The sequence below is a fragment of the Agrilus planipennis genome, unplaced genomic scaffold, assembly GCF_000699045.2.
Source record: "Agrilus planipennis isolate EAB-ADULT unplaced genomic scaffold, Apla_2.0 scaffold71, whole genome shotgun sequence".
NCBI lineage: Eukaryota > Metazoa > Arthropoda > Insecta > Coleoptera > Buprestidae > Agrilus > Agrilus planipennis.
This window is the reverse complement of record NW_020439007.1, coordinates 767,796-784,168: the sequence shown is the minus strand read 5'-3', so window position 1 is coordinate 784,168 and position 16,373 is coordinate 767,796. Positions and strand designations below refer to the sequence as shown.

Sequence of the window (16,373 nt, the reverse complement as noted above, 5' to 3'; positions counted from 1 at the left end):
CCAGTGTACCATAAAAAGTTCGTGGCGGTCTCACCCCCATAAAAAGTTATAGGGGCTCAAAGTTAATAAATATGCCAATTTTTATACATTTCTAGGCATGTAAATATTTATATAGTCATTCTTAAACAATATTGAGAAAGTTATATAAAACATTATTTAAATATCTTTATCAATAGGGTAGGTTAGGTTAAATTAGGTTAGGTTAAGTAAGGTTATCGAGTTCTGTTCAAGTGACCACCCTCTTTCGATCCCCCCTACCCCCACCCCCATCTAACCCCCATAACTTTTTATGGAGGTTAGACCGCCACGAACTTTTTATGGTACAGTGGTAGGGGAGACCTCCTCTTTCGATCCCACCCACCCCATCATCTAGACATTTACCAAAGTATTTGTTACGCGCCAATAATCAAGTTAATATGTATTAGATAGATATACAAATAGTGATAAATGTTTAATAATTTAATTATTTTCTTATGTGTGTGTGTATGTATAATTGTTATATAGATGTAACGCACTGTTCCTTAATTGCTTGCCATCATGGATGCGTTATCCTTGTCAGAGTTTCAAAACAATAGAATTAAAGTGTGTGAAAATGGAATTTACTTTTGTCCTTAAAAAGTGCAAAGGCATTTTATTCTTGGCATGTAAGATGTATTTACTTAGTGATTACGTAATCCGTAAAGGTTTATTTATGACAGACTTTATCATAATAACGTATATTTTAAAATGGAAATTCATTAAACAGGTTTTTGCCAAATTAAAGAACGCCTAATATATATGAGTGGCAGAGTGTGTCTTTTGGATAATGATTGTTTGAAAGTGCTATTACAGTCTGGCAAATTCAACAAAAAAAATGCCCCAAAATTGGTAATGGCAAATGTATTCGAATATGTAACTTAAGCTTGTCTAACATTAGATTCAGAAACTAGCTGATTATTAATTAAAAGCAAATATCTGTAAAAGCCTCAAATCGTTGAAGAAACTAATTAGGAAATACAATCTGATAAAATTTTGAATATTTACGAAAATTTGTAGCAAATTTTTGGCAATGGATAACCAGTAAATAAATACAGCCTGTATCACATTCAGCGAAGGAATGAATTGATAAATCAATCATTTATAAATGATTACAGTACATCTCATAAATTGTATAAATAAAAATAAGTAATGTTTGCCTTTTTTGCCTTTCGTGTGTAAATTAAAAAAAAAAACGCTATCGAAATAAATAATTTCCCAGTACTTTAAAACAAAATTGACTTTGATACCCACTTAACATGCAGTAACCTACCATTGGGGCTAATTTTCTTTGAAAATTCTTCAAAAACCAGAAAACGCACATACGAAGCGATTCATCACAAACGATTATCACAATTTTTGACCAATTTCCTTTTTTCGGAAAATCTTCTGCCTCAGTCCAAAACAAAACAAAAGAAAACACAAGAAAACTATGCACTAGTTATCCGGACATCCGCCGGATAAAATATGAAAAAAGAATTCTACCACCAACACAAAAGCAAAACATAGATGTAAACAGAAACAATGATCGGAATCGTAACTACTACGTCTACAGACTACGTGATGAGTAACGCTATCGACGGCTTAAATGTTACTAACTAAACAACTGTTGGATGGGTTTGGACGACGACGTTGTCTTTTAGTTCGACCGATTCGTTAATGAAAACGGTTTAATGGTTAAATACGAGTTATCCAGTGTGCGATGATGGGAAAATAACTTCGTTAATCTGCACACAACGCTCTAGACGGCGAATGACGACGCGACTGCTGGGTAATACTAATACTAAATGCAAAAACAACCGGAATTTTAGGCAAATTAGAGACAAATAGATACGGTTCAAACAATAATTGAAGCATAATTGAACAATAATCAAAGCATGAATATACTAAACAATACTAATAAGAACGGATCGCGATTTCGGTCTTATTTGACCTCATCAGCGCGCCGTAAACAGGCTCGATAAATAATAAAGGCTTTCGCGCCTCGTAGGTGAACTGATAATTTTTTGGCAGAAAATTGGACACTGTCTTTGCTCAATGTAGCCGAATGTAGCAGTTTTATAGCTGAAAATGAGGAAAATATTTAAACAGTTTAATTATCCAATATTTCGCTAAATATTTTGGTTGAATTTTCGACCGAAAAAAGTAAAGAAACTTGACTACTTAATATCTTCCCGATATATGGGGAACACTTTGGTATTTTCCTTTTTGCTAAATGTATACTAATCCAAAATTATGATAATTTCTTTTTGGCTAATTATTTAAAATTGATTAGAACGCCTGTTATCTTTGCTAAATATTTGCGATAGTTTTGTTGATTTCTTTGNCGAAAAAGCGGTTTTGTATTTATTTGGAAATTTAATTGCTTTAATAACATTTTAAAACAGTATTTAAAAATGGTTATCAAACGAATAACCAAAAATAAGCGCAAATACGGTAAACCGCCTCACCACCTTGTCTTACTCGCTTCTCGTGGCTGGTCAATCACAATTCGAATTGCCCGATTATTATTGATGCCGCTGTTTAACGATTGCTACTTAATCTACTAACTTTCGTAAGTTTTATGAATGACGACCTTAGAATGATCATGAGGTATTTTGACAGCGATCAATATTTAAATGCAACCCAGCATTACAACCTGCACATCATCAATGTGGCAATCTTTATGTCATTTTTGTAATCAATACTAGGTTTATTTTTAAGATTTGTAGACCATATTTTTGTGAATGCCTATGGCGTGCTGATGAGACAAAATAGATAAATTACTGATCAAGAACTCAATCCGTTCTCATTAAATTGTAATTAATTATTGCTGTTTGGCGTTCTTAAAAGAAAAATCAAGTTTTGTAAAATATCTAAATTAATTTACAGATATATGTGTACGTATTTATATGTGTAAATGATATATTACTGTGGTTTCACGTACAATAAATATAAGACATAATTTATGATCTCACGCGAGTAAAATGTCGTGGTTAATAACTAACGTTTACTTGCATACGTAAGTAAAATCGGTATTGTAATCGTGAAATTAAATCATAGGAAGTTGTGTTCCCCGGATGTACGATTTATATGTGTATATTTATGGATGTATACCGTCAACACATTATTGGAATATCCCATCGATTATGATGAATGAAAATTGTAAGACTCATCCTATGTCAGAAGTAGTACGTGAATTAGAGATGAACTCACTATAATTATTAGCAATTACTGTTTTTTTTTAACAAAACGTTTGCACGATTATTTACTTTTATGAATCAACGAACGCTGCTGTAATAGTTGCTTTTTAAATAAACTGAAAAAAAGAAAACGATCTTTTCATTCAGTGGCGTACCACACAGTTTTACTAAAAAATGTATGCTGTAAGACGGAAGCTTTAAGGAAGGTATACTTCATTTACTTTCTCTAGCGATGTGTCCCTTCCAATGTCTTTGATGCGCACTGGCAAAATCGTAGGTAGGGAGAAAAAAGCTCATTATACTCTCGATTCTTGTTCATTAAACATATTTTTTCATACAGTACCTGCCAAAAGTTTTGTTCAATTATGAATAGTAGTGCGAGTCGAAAACATGCGTTAAAGCCTTTAGTGTGTCTTCGAATATAAATAAACATCTCGTTGATATTTTCAGTAGTAANATTTCTCTGCTAAATATTGGTTAAATATTTTGCTAATTGCTTAAGCGAATGATATTCACCCAATATTTTCTGCTAAATATCATTGCCAAAAATTATGACACATTCGTTATTTCTCTGCTAAATATTGGTTAAATATTTTGCTAATTGCTTAAGCGAATGATATTCACCCAATATTTTCTGCTAAATATCATTGCCAAAAATTATGACACATTCGTTATTTCTCTGCTAAATATTGGTTAAATATTTTGCTAATTGCTTAAGCGAATGATATTCACCCAATATTTTCTGCTAAATATCATTGCCAAAAATTATGACACATTCGTTATTTCTCTGCTAAATATTGGTTAAATATTTTGCTAATTGCTTAAGCGAATGATATTCACCCAATATTTTCTGCTAAATATCATTGCCAAAAATTATGACACATTCGTTATTTCTCTGCTAAATATTGGTTAAATATTTTGCTAATTGCTTAAGCGAATGATATTCACCCAATATTTTCTGCTAAATATCATTGCCAAAAATTATGACACATTCGTTATTTCTCTGCTAAATATTGGTTAAATATTTTGCTAATTGCTTAAGCGAATGATATTCACCCAATATTTTCTGCTAAATATCATTGCCAAAAATTATGACACATTCGTTATTTCTCTGCTAAATATTGGTTAAATATTTTGCTAATTGCTTAAGCGAATGATATTCACCCAATATTTTCTGCTAAATATCATTGCCAAAAATTATGACACATTCGTTATTTCTCTGCTAAATATTGGTTAAATATTTTGCTAATTGCTTAAGCGAATGATATTCACCCAATATTTTCTGCTAAATATCATTGCCAAAAATTATGACACATTCGTTATTTCTCTGCTAAATATTGGTTAAATATTTTGCTAATTGCTTAAGCGAATGATATTCACCCAATATTTTCTGCTAAATATCATTGCCAAAAATTATGACACATTCGTTATTTCTCTGCTAAATATTGGTTAAATATTTTGCTAATTGCTTAAGCGAATGATATTCACCCAATATTTTCTGCTAAATATCATTGCCAAAAATTATGACACATTCGTTATTTCTCTGCTAAATATTGGTTAAATATTTTGCTAATTGCTTAAGCGAATGATATTCACCCAATATTTTCTGCTAAATATCATTGCCAAAAATTATGACACATTCGTTATTTCTCTGCTAAATATTGGTTAAATATTTTGCTAATTGCTTAAGCGAATGATATTCACCCAATATTTTCTGCTAAATATCATTGCCAAAAATTATGACACATTCGTTATTTCTCTGCTAAATATTGGTTAAATATTTTGCTAATTGCTTAAGCGAATGATATTCACCCAATATTTTCTGCTAAATATCATTGCCAAAAATTATGACACATTCGTTATTTCTCTGCTAAATATTGGTTAAATATTTTGCTAATTGCTTAAGCGAATGATATTCACCCAATATTTTCTGCTAAATATCATTGCCAAAAATTATGACACATTCGTTATTTCTCTGCTAAATATTGGTTAAATATTTTGCTAATTGCTTAAGCGAATGATATTCACCCAATATTTTCTGCTAAATATCATTGCCAAAAATTATGACACATTCGTTATTTCTCTGCTAAATATTGGTTAAATATTTTGCTAATTGCTTAAGCGAATGATATTCACCCAATATTTTCTGCTAAATATCATTGCCAAAAATTATGACACATTCGTTATTTCTCTGCTAAATATTGGTTAAATATTTTGCTAATTGCTTAAGCGAATGATATTCACCCAATATTTTCTGCTAAATATCATTGCCAAAAATTATGACACATTCGTTATTTCTCTGCTAAATATTGGTTAAATATTTTGCTAATTGCTTAAGCGAATGATATTCACCCAATATTTTCTGCTAAATATCATTGCCAAAAATTATGACACATTCGTTATTTCTCTGCTAAATATTGGTTAAATATTTTGCTAATTGCTTAAGCGAATGATATTCACCCAATATTTTCTGCTAAATATCATTGCCAAAAATTATGACACATTCGTTATTTCTCTGCTAAATATTGGTTAAATATTTTGCTAATTGCTTAAGCGAATGATATTCACCCAATATTTTCTGCTAAATATCATTGCCAAAAATTATGACACATTCGTTATTTCTCTGCTAAATATTGGTTAAATATTTTGCTAATTGCTTAAGCGAATGATATTCACCCAATATTTTCTGCTAAATATCATTGCCAAAAATTATGACACATTCGTTATTTCTCTGCTAAATATTGGTTAAATATTTTGCTAATTGCTTAAGCGAATGATATTCACCCAATATTTTCTGCTAAATATCATTGCCAAAAATTATGACACATTCGTTATTTCTCTGCTAAATATTGGTTAAATATTTTGCTAATTGCTTAAGCGAATGATATTCACCCAATATTTTCTGCTAAATATCATTGCCAAAAATTATGACACATTCGTTATTTCTCTGCTAAATATTGGTTAAATATTTTGCTAATTGCTTAAGCGAATGATATTCACCCAATATTTTCTGCTAAATATCATTGCCAAAAATTATGACACATTCGTTATTTCTCTGCTAAATATTGGTTAAATATTTTGCTAATTGCTTAAGCGAATGATATTCACCCAATATTTTCTGCTAAATATCATTGCCAAAAATTATGACACATTCGTTATTTCTCTGCTAAATATTGGTTAAATATTTTGCTAATTGCTTAAGCGAATGATATTCACCCAATATTTTCTGCTAAATATCATTGCCAAAAATTATGACACATTCGTTATTTCTCTGCTAAATATTGGTTAAATATTTTGCTAATTGCTTAAGCGAATGATATTCACCCAATATTTTCTGCTAAATATCATTGCCAAAAATTATGACACATTCGTTATTTCTCTGCTAAATATTGGTTAAATATTTTGCTAATTGCTTAAGCGAATGATATTCACCCAATATTTTCTGCTAAATATCATTGCCAAAAATTATGACACATTCGTTATTTCTCTGCTAAATATTGGTTAAATATTTTGCTAATTGCTTAAGCGAATGATATTCACCCAATATTTTCTGCTAAATATCATTGCCAAAAATTATGACACATTCGTTATTTCTCTGCTAAATATTGGTTAAATATTTTGCTAATTGCTTAAGCGAATGATATTCACCCAATATTTTCTGCTAAATATCATTGCCAAAAATTATGACACATTCGTTATTTCTCTGCTAAATATTGGTTAAATATTTTGCTAATTGCTTAAGCGAATGATATTCACCCAATATTTTCTGCTAAATATCATTGCCAAAAATTATGACACATTCGTTATTTCTCTGCTAAATATTGGTTAAATATTTTGCTAATTGCTTAAGCGAATGATATTCACCCAATATTTTCTGCTAAATATCATTGCCAAAAATTATGACACATTCGTTATTTCTCTGCTAAATATTGGTTAAATATTTTGCTAATTGCTTAAGCGAATGATATTCACCCAATATTTTCTGCTAAATATCATTGCCAAAAATTATGACACATTCGTTATTTCTCTGCTAAATATTGGTTAAATATTTTGCTAATTGCTTAAGCGAATGATATTCACCCAATATTTTCTGCTAAATATCATTGCCAAAAATTATGACACATTCGTTATTTCTCTGCTAAATATTGGTTAAATATTTTGCTAATTGCTTAAGCGAATGATATTCACCCAATATTTTCTGCTAAATATCATTGCCAAAAATTATGACACATTCGTTATTTCTCTGCTAAATATTGGTTAAATATTTTGCTAATTGCTTAAGCGAATGATATTCACCCAATATTTTCTGCTAAATATCATTGCCAAAAATTATGACACATTCGTTATTTCTCTGCTAAATATTGGTTAAATATTTTGCTAATTGCTTAAGCGAATGATATTCACCCAATATTTTCTGCTAAATATCATTGCCAAAAATTATGACACATTCGTTATTTCTCTGCTAAATATTGGTTAAATATTTTGCTAATTGCTTAAGCGAATGATATTCACCCAATATTTTCTGCTAAATATCATTGCCAAAAATTATGACACATTCGTTATTTCTCTGCTAAATATTGGTTAAATATTTTGCTAATTGCTTAAGCGAATGATATTCACCCAATATTTTCTGCTAAATATCATTGCCAAAAATTATGACACATTCGTTATTTCTCTGCTAAATATTGGTTAAATATTTTGCTAATTGCTTAAGCGAATGATATTCACCCAATATTTTCTGCTAAATATCATTGCCAAAAATTATGACACATTCGTTATTTCTCTGCTAAATATTGGTTAAATATTTTGCTAATTGCTTAAGCGAATGATATTCACCCAATATTTTCTGCTAAATATCATTGCCAAAAATTATGACACATTCGTTATTTCTCTGCTAAATATTGGTTAAATATTTTGCTAATTGCTTAAGCGAATGATATTCACCCAATATTTTCTGCTAAATATCATTGCCAAAAATTATGACACATTCGTTATTTCTCTGCTAAATATTGGTTAAATATTTTGCTAATTGCTTAAGCGAATGATATTCACCCAATATTTTCTGCTAAATATCATTGCCAAAAATTATGACACATTCGTTATTTCTCTGCTAAATATTGGTTAAATATTTTGCTAATTGCTTAAGCGAATGATATTCACCCAATATTTTCTGCTAAATATCATTGCCAAAAATTATGACACATTCGTTATTTCTCTGCTAAATATTGGTTAAATATTTTGCTAATTGCTTAAGCGAATGATATTCACCCAATATTTTCTGCTAAATATCATTGCCAAAAATTATGACACATTCGTTATTTCTCTGCTAAATATTGGTTAAATATTTTGCTAATTGCTTAAGCGAATGATATTCACCCAATATTTTCTGCTAAATATCATTGCCAAAAATTATGACACATTCGTTATTTCTCTGCTAAATATTGGTTAAATATTTTGCTAATTGCTTAAGCGAATGATATTCACCCAATATTTTCTGCTAAATATCATTGCCAAAAATTATGACACATTCGTTATTTCTCTGCTAAATATTGGTTAAATATTTTGCTAATTGCTTAAGCGAATAATATTCACCCAATATCATCTGCTAAATATCGTTGCCAAATATTATGATACGTTTGGAGAATATTCGACAAATTCAAAGAATGTATTACTTAATATTTTGTTAATTATAAGCTAATTGTTTGGTAAGTTTTTTGGATAAATATTGAAAAAGAATTTCACTTTTGTAAAAAACTTATATGTTCTATGTACAGTTAGTAAGGGTGTTTGTAATGGATTTCTTATTGGTCCAGGCTGTACATATATGTACAGTCATACCGGATGCAATGTTTACTACTTGGGCGAACCCAATTATGTAATTTACGTAAAAAATGTAACACTGACAAATTAGTAGTGTCGTGATCACTTTAAAATCAATACTCCCAGGGACTGTCCACAATAAAATACCGGATAATTACATTACACGCTAATAATATGTGTCGTTTTTTCCGGATACGACATTGCAACTATATTTTTAAGTGCTCGTTATTAAAAAGACTATAAAAAGTTACCTTACCGAAATCATTGATCTACATTAGGGATTGTATTAACAAACCCGAAAACAACTTAAAGTTTCTATCAAGCTTGATTTGGTTGGTTACAAACAACAAAAAAAGGCAATAACAGTGACTGTTTTGCCAAAGTTTGTCTTCATCCAGATGGTAAGCATCTGTTAATCTCGATGAAACTAATTGTAATGTTTTTTTGTTACTACAAAATTAATATCTTTAAGAACGCTATTATGTAAATTGTCTAGAATTCTTCTTCATTATTGATAAATTAAAGACAGGAAACGAAAAATTAGAAGAAGTGGCCGATTTTAGGTATCAAGAAAGTCAGATAAGTCAAGACACAAGGAGTAGTAGGGATATAAAGAAGAAGAGTCGAGTTGCCTTCAATAAAAAGAAGTCATTTCTATGCTCGCGAACGATTAATTTAGAAATTCGAAAAAGGTTGTTAAAGGTGTATGTTTGGAGTATGGCGCTGCACGGGTGCGAAACATGGACAGTGGGAGCGGCGGAAAAGAAAAGGTTAGAAGTGCTCGAAATGTGGTGTTACAGGCGAATGATGAGGAAACCGTGGATAGGGAAGGCTAGAAATTAAGAGGTATTAGAAAGAATAGGAGAATAGAGGAAGACTCTATGGAAGTCAATAAAAAATAGGCGAGATAGGTTGGTAGGACACCTTCTTAGGCATGAAGGTCTAGTCAAAGACATATTAGAGGCAGAAACGGGAGTTAAGATGGGTAGAGGTATAAGCGAGATTAGATTACTGTTCGTAAATAGTTAAGATGTTGAATGTTCTAATTTTAGGGAAATCCGAAGATTAGGTCAGGATAGGAAAGAGTGGAGATGCGCGCCCAACCAGTCTTAGGACTGACGACCTTATGATAATGATGATTAATAAATTAGATAAATCCGACGAAATCCTCACCATAACCCAATCCAATCCCTTAGTGCGTAACTCTTGACATTTTGCAATAATTTTATAATGTATACATATAATTTGCAACCAACTAAACACGTTAAACTAATATCATGTGCTATGAGAATGTATGCAACCAAATATACACCCGCATCTAAACACTAAGACCCGTCGACTTTTTCCCAATTGTTTTCTACCACCTCAACCGTGTCAACAAAGGTTTTTTTTAATTAAAAATTGTGATAGACGATGCATTTCCATGGTACGCAATCTTCGGCGAGCACTTGCAGCTGACTTTTTATGCTTCATCTTTTCAAATTATAAAAAAAGGCGTTTAATTAGATTACATTACGTAAGTGTAGCAGTTTTCTACACAATAGGATATGTACTTCCTTAAATTGTTCATACACCAAAATGGGGATTACCGTAAGTAACATTTCTTAGGGGTAAAACCTTGGTTTAATAAATATAAAAAAATGTTACATTGTTTATTAAATAATACAATAGGCTATTAAAGTTAAGAATTAAATACGCCTGTATGTACAAATAGGTATTATCTATATGTATCTAATATGGTTATAATTACATGAAGGAAATTTTATCTCATTATACTTAATAAAAATCTAAATCGTAGGTTAAATTAAAGGCCTGGTTCACTAAAAATTGAATACGGAACGATATGTTGCACGGCTCGCACGTGAATAAAAAAAATTAAATTAGGATAATGAGTTAAATTGTTCTGATTCAAGGAAGTTTTTATTCAACATTTAAATATTTCATTATCGTATTTAAGGGTTGTTATACAATTGCAACCCTTAGTGAAGACGTAACTATTCACTTACAAATTGCTCTATTTCTTTTAATTATTTTATTTATTTAATAACGTTTCCGTCCCGACAATTTATAGTTAGACAATTGCTGTTCTGACCCACCGTTGAAGTCTTCCAAGTATCAGTGGAATAAGCGCTTAGATTGGGTAAATGAAGCAATCTTAAACGTGAAGGATATTGAATAAAGGACGAAATAAGTTTTAGGGGGTGACTAGTTCAGGTTTAGAAGAAACAGGAGAACGCGCAAGGTCATAGCGATAGAGAAAAGAAGCAGCGTATACATAGGATTCGTAGATCTAGAACAAGCCACTGACACTGTGAAAATATTATCAAAAATATGGAAGCTTTAAGAAAAAACATTCAGGGACAAAAGACAGCAGTTATAGATAGCGTTAAATAAAATGGAATGGTAGATAAGAGATTTAAAGCAGGGTTAGAGTTAATGTAAAAACAGGACACGAAAAACTTATAGTTCGCCGATTTTCGATATTCAGCGAGTAAGATAACACAAAATAGGAAAAAGTTTTTATAAAAACGAGTCACTTTTGTATTCAGGAACGATCAGAACGAGTACACCTCGAAATATTTGCCATTTCTTTTGAAACACCTTGTATGTAACGAAACTCAAGCTGCATTTTAATTCCCCCGTAACGAAACAATGAGATGCAGCCAATAATATTGTAGCGAGCACGAGTGTGTTTGTGTGCGATCGGGCACACGTGTGTGTGAACGGCTTATCGATTCGCCGACTAGCCGCGGGCGCCTTTCTTCATGTGCGCCGTATTTGTTAATGTGTGTCGTACCTGCGTTCTGGGAAAGCAGTTAAAAAGTTCAAAGAAAAAATAAACTATCCGGATGTTTCCAGAAGGTTCCAGAAAGTAAACAAAAGAGTATTTAAAGCAAAAGACGATCGCCGAGAGGAAGTAGAAATAAATTGACCGTTGCAGAAGTGAATCCAGAAATAAATTGAGAGAGATAGCAGTGAAATAAATAGCGCAGTGAATAGTGATATATCAACAGTAGTGTAAATAAATAGAATAATTCATGACCTAAGTTTAGTAATAATTTAGTAGTGTTTTTTAAGTTCTTTAATAATTAGTGTAAATAATAAATAGTTTTTGTCGTTATCAGTCTTAGAAGTAAATTTTGTTAAACCCACGGACATTACAATATTTAGGCACAACAGTACAGACTCCACCCCTTCTTCATAGAAGATTCACTTCCCATGGTAGTAGTGCTCCACCCTTACGTTATTTCCATATCCATGACACAGACACATTCACTAACTTGGCTTTTATTCGTAATACTATGCTATATGTATGTATGTAGATTTGTGTTTTGCATAGAAGTCCGTTCCTTGAAAGGCATACCTAGATTATTCACACCTTTTGCGTCTCTTTCATGGATTTCAAGGTGGAAATTGTGCACGTCTACTGTGGCAAATATGCAAATTCGATTCGAACCATTTTATTACTACGTATGTTGAACTGCTCGTTTGTTTTTTTTTTGTTTGTTTAGGCCATAGTTTCATTTAAATCAGAGGCTGCAAAACAAACTCAGTGTTACGGTTTCATAAAGCTAAATGAATTTTACGACAGATATAAATTCAAAGAAGGAGATTGAAAAGTTATAACTCAATCTGTGTATTATATAAAGATGTTGTAACATCAATTCGGGAGAGGCAGCATGTTCCTAGGACACGTCAAAAGCCTGATCGCAGTGTATGTCTGTCAAATCGTTGAATAAGAGACTAACAATACAAAACGGTACTGCTAACTTTCCTTTAAACATATCTGCTTAGGATTATAAAGTTACGGTAGGAAAAGACAACACGAAGGAAATGAAAATTGTCAGGGTGATGTCCTTCCTTTGTTTGAATGGTTAATATGAGAGTTACCAGCTTTATTGTATATGTATGACTCCTATGCGCTTTGGCCGCTTACCTATGTTGGTAGCATTGCAATATTTGAACCAACTTGAAAGAGGGTATCATTAATTACGAGGAATAAAGTTAAAAGTGATATGGATAGAAAAGGTTGGAAATGAGAAGGTATTATAATCAGCAGGAGACTATGGATGTCTATAGAAAAGGAAGAGGTAGGAATACGACGATAGGACATCCTTTGGGACACGAGTATAAATAGACGTCATCGTCATCATCATCATAAGGTCGTCAGTCCTAAGACTGGTTGGACACGCACCTCCACTCCTTCCTATCCTGAGAGAATCTTAGCATTTCGCTAAAACTAGAACATCCCACATCCGTAAATTTTGCGATTAGTAATCTAATTTAAGTCTACTTCTAATCCTCTTAACTTTTACTTCTGCTTCTAATGTATGTCTATGACTAGACCTTCATGCCTCAGAAGGTGTCCTACCAACTTATCTTGCCTATTTTTTATTGACTTCCATAGAGTCCCCTGTTCTCCTATTCTTTCTAATTTTCTACCCACGTTATCTTTATCATTCGCCTATAGTAAGTAATGAATAAGTGATGCAAATATGTCTCATTATTTTATTTATTTCTAACCTTCTCTATCCACGGTATTCTCATCATTCGTCTGTAACACCACACTTGAACGCTTCTAATCTTTTATTTTGCACCCGTACAGCGCCACGCTCTAAACATACACCTTTAACAATATTTTTTGAATTTCTAAATTAATCGTTCGCGAGCTTAGAAGTGTCTTCTTTTTATTGAAGGCGACTCGACCCTGCGCTATCCTCTGCTTTATATCCCTACCACTCCTTCCGTCCTGACTTATCTGATTTCCTGGATATCTAAAATCAGTCACTTCTTCCAATTTTTCATCTCCTATCTTTATATTCGCTCTTTCCCTCCTTTTTCTTCCCTTGCATACCAGTATTTTTGTTTTATTTTTATTTATTTTCATACAATACTGTTTTATCAATACCGCTTCCATTTTATTTAAAGCTATCTCGTAACTCCCCCTTGCTAGATGCTAATACTGCTATATCATCTGCAAATCTATCTTGTCCCATTCAACATTGTCAAAAGCCTTTTCTAAATCTACAAATCCTTAGTATGCGCTCTTTCCTTTTTCTATCGTTTATTGTTACCCCTAAAGCAAGAACGGCCTTCGGCGTTCCTTTATTTCTTCTAAACCCAAATTGATCTTCCCCTAGTAGCTCTTCCGCTCTTCTTTTCATCCTTCTCTGTGCAATTCTAGTTAAGATTTTTGACGCATGGGAAGTTAAGCTAATTTTTATGTATTTTAGCCTGTATTCCATATATACCTAGCGCCTTATTATTCATTAAGTTTTTAATTTACACTTTACAATCGACAAACATTCTTATTTATTTTTTGAATGTTTTCTTTTGTACACAACAACACTTAATTTACACCTTCTTTATAATAATAATTGCATATTTGGGTGTAAAGGTGTAATTCGACAATTATTTGATGTGCTAATATCTAATATTTTATGATACAATGGACGATGATGATAATGGATGGCATGTAAAACTTTACGGCACGAACCATTCCCCTACAAGATTCATTATTACAGATTTAGTTTACGAACATAAGTACATGCAATATGTACCTATTAGAATATTATGACATAAGATGATCTCAAAAATGATTATTAAAGTTACTTAATTAACATGTTTATTTGGTAATGATCGTAAAATGTCAAAGAACGAGGAACAAACTAATAAATAACTGTACCTACGACCATTTAGGATGATTGCTTTTATGTGTTTATTATTAAAAGGAAGGTCACCGAGTTATAGTGAGAGTAACGTTAACGAAACCAATTTTTTATGCCCTTATAAATATATGCAATAAGTAATAAGTATCTTGTATTCTTTAGGGTATTATTTAAATCTCAAAAAAAATGTTACCGAAAATTAGGAAAAGTAAAGGACCTAGTATAGTTCCTTGAGGAACACCATATAGTACGCTGCTTTCTAANAAATTAATTCTTGAATCAATTTTACCCGCTACAGGAAACCTCAAATAAAAAACTGTGTAAAATTAAGGGCTCGGGTTCGATTTCGAAGCAGCAACAAAAATTCAAAGTATCTCACTTGTTGTGATACGCCACTGAAATTCCAATTGTTTCAATAATACAGTTTTAACTATTATTACCAGTATAGATTTTGTGGGTTTCGTGGTGACTCAGTAATGTAGTCTAAGGTTACGGTTAACTTTGGAATTCTACAACTTTGACGTCAATTAACGATAACTATTTTTTTTGACTGCTAATGAGTGCGAAAAAACATCTTATACATTATGTAGATTATTATTTATTTATATTTATAGCCTTTTGTTTTTAAATATCGTATAAGTGTGTATTATGGAAGCATGGAAGATGTAAATGAAATAATGGCAAATTTTAATTGCTAATTTTTGGAATTTAAAAGAAAAAAACAAACATCACGGCGACCATTTCAGTGCAACTTTATCTTAGTAAATTCCTTGGTTCGTATTTTATTTAATTTGTTGAACTTTCGTTTTTCAAGAAACAATTTAAGACCATAGCAACTTATACCATTAACTAAATTATTCAGATGGCTTAAATTAAAACTGGGAAAAATATCATGGTATAAATAAGTACAGTTTTTCCGAAACAATGGTTTAAAAACAAATTTATATGCATTTATTTGGTTATTTACTTTAAATCTGAATTAGGGATATGATAAATGGGATAATTTTAAGAGTAGTATTAGCTATTTGTCTGCTTAGGTATTCTTTATTTGCCATATGTCTCATTATCAACTAACGTAAATCAGTATTGGTGATGTCTTATAGTAGTGTAATAATTTATTAATAAAAATCATGTAAGTTTTTCTTTTTTTTTGTGTTAAAGGATGTGCAATCCATTTATTATGAATCATCCTAATAAAGCAATTTATGGCATTGAATTCTTAGCGCATTCTTTTCGATGTCTGCCCGTCTGTCGCTTTGTTTGTTTGAATTCGATTCACCCTGACGCAGAGGTTTAGATTTGAATGCAGTTTTCACTATATTGTTCTAGATATATTTGATGTTATAATAAGGTAAGTTATTCGAGGGTTCCTCGGTGATTAGGGTTCCATACATAACATTATTATTAAAAGTATTGGTAAAGGTGTAGATGATTGCCCCCAGGAGGTCTCCCCCACCACTGTATCATAAAAAGTTCGTGACGGTCTCACCCCCATAAAAAGTTATGGGGGTTCAAAGTTAATAAATATGCCAATTTTTATACATTTCTAGGCATGTAAATATTTATATAGTCATTCTTAAACAGTATTCAAAGGTAAAACTAATGAAAAATACATAAAAATATTGAGAAAGTTATATAAAACATTATTTAAATATCTTTATCAATAGGGTAGGTTAGGTTAGGTTAT

General features: G+C 31.4%; 1 protein-coding gene across 1 annotated transcript in view; it reads right to left on the bottom strand.

Annotated features, from left to right (window-relative positions):
• LOC108732564 (protein spaetzle 3) overlaps window positions 1-16,373 on the bottom strand; it is a 102,492-nt gene that overhangs the window by 30,360 nt on the left and 55,759 nt on the right. The window lies entirely within an intron of this gene.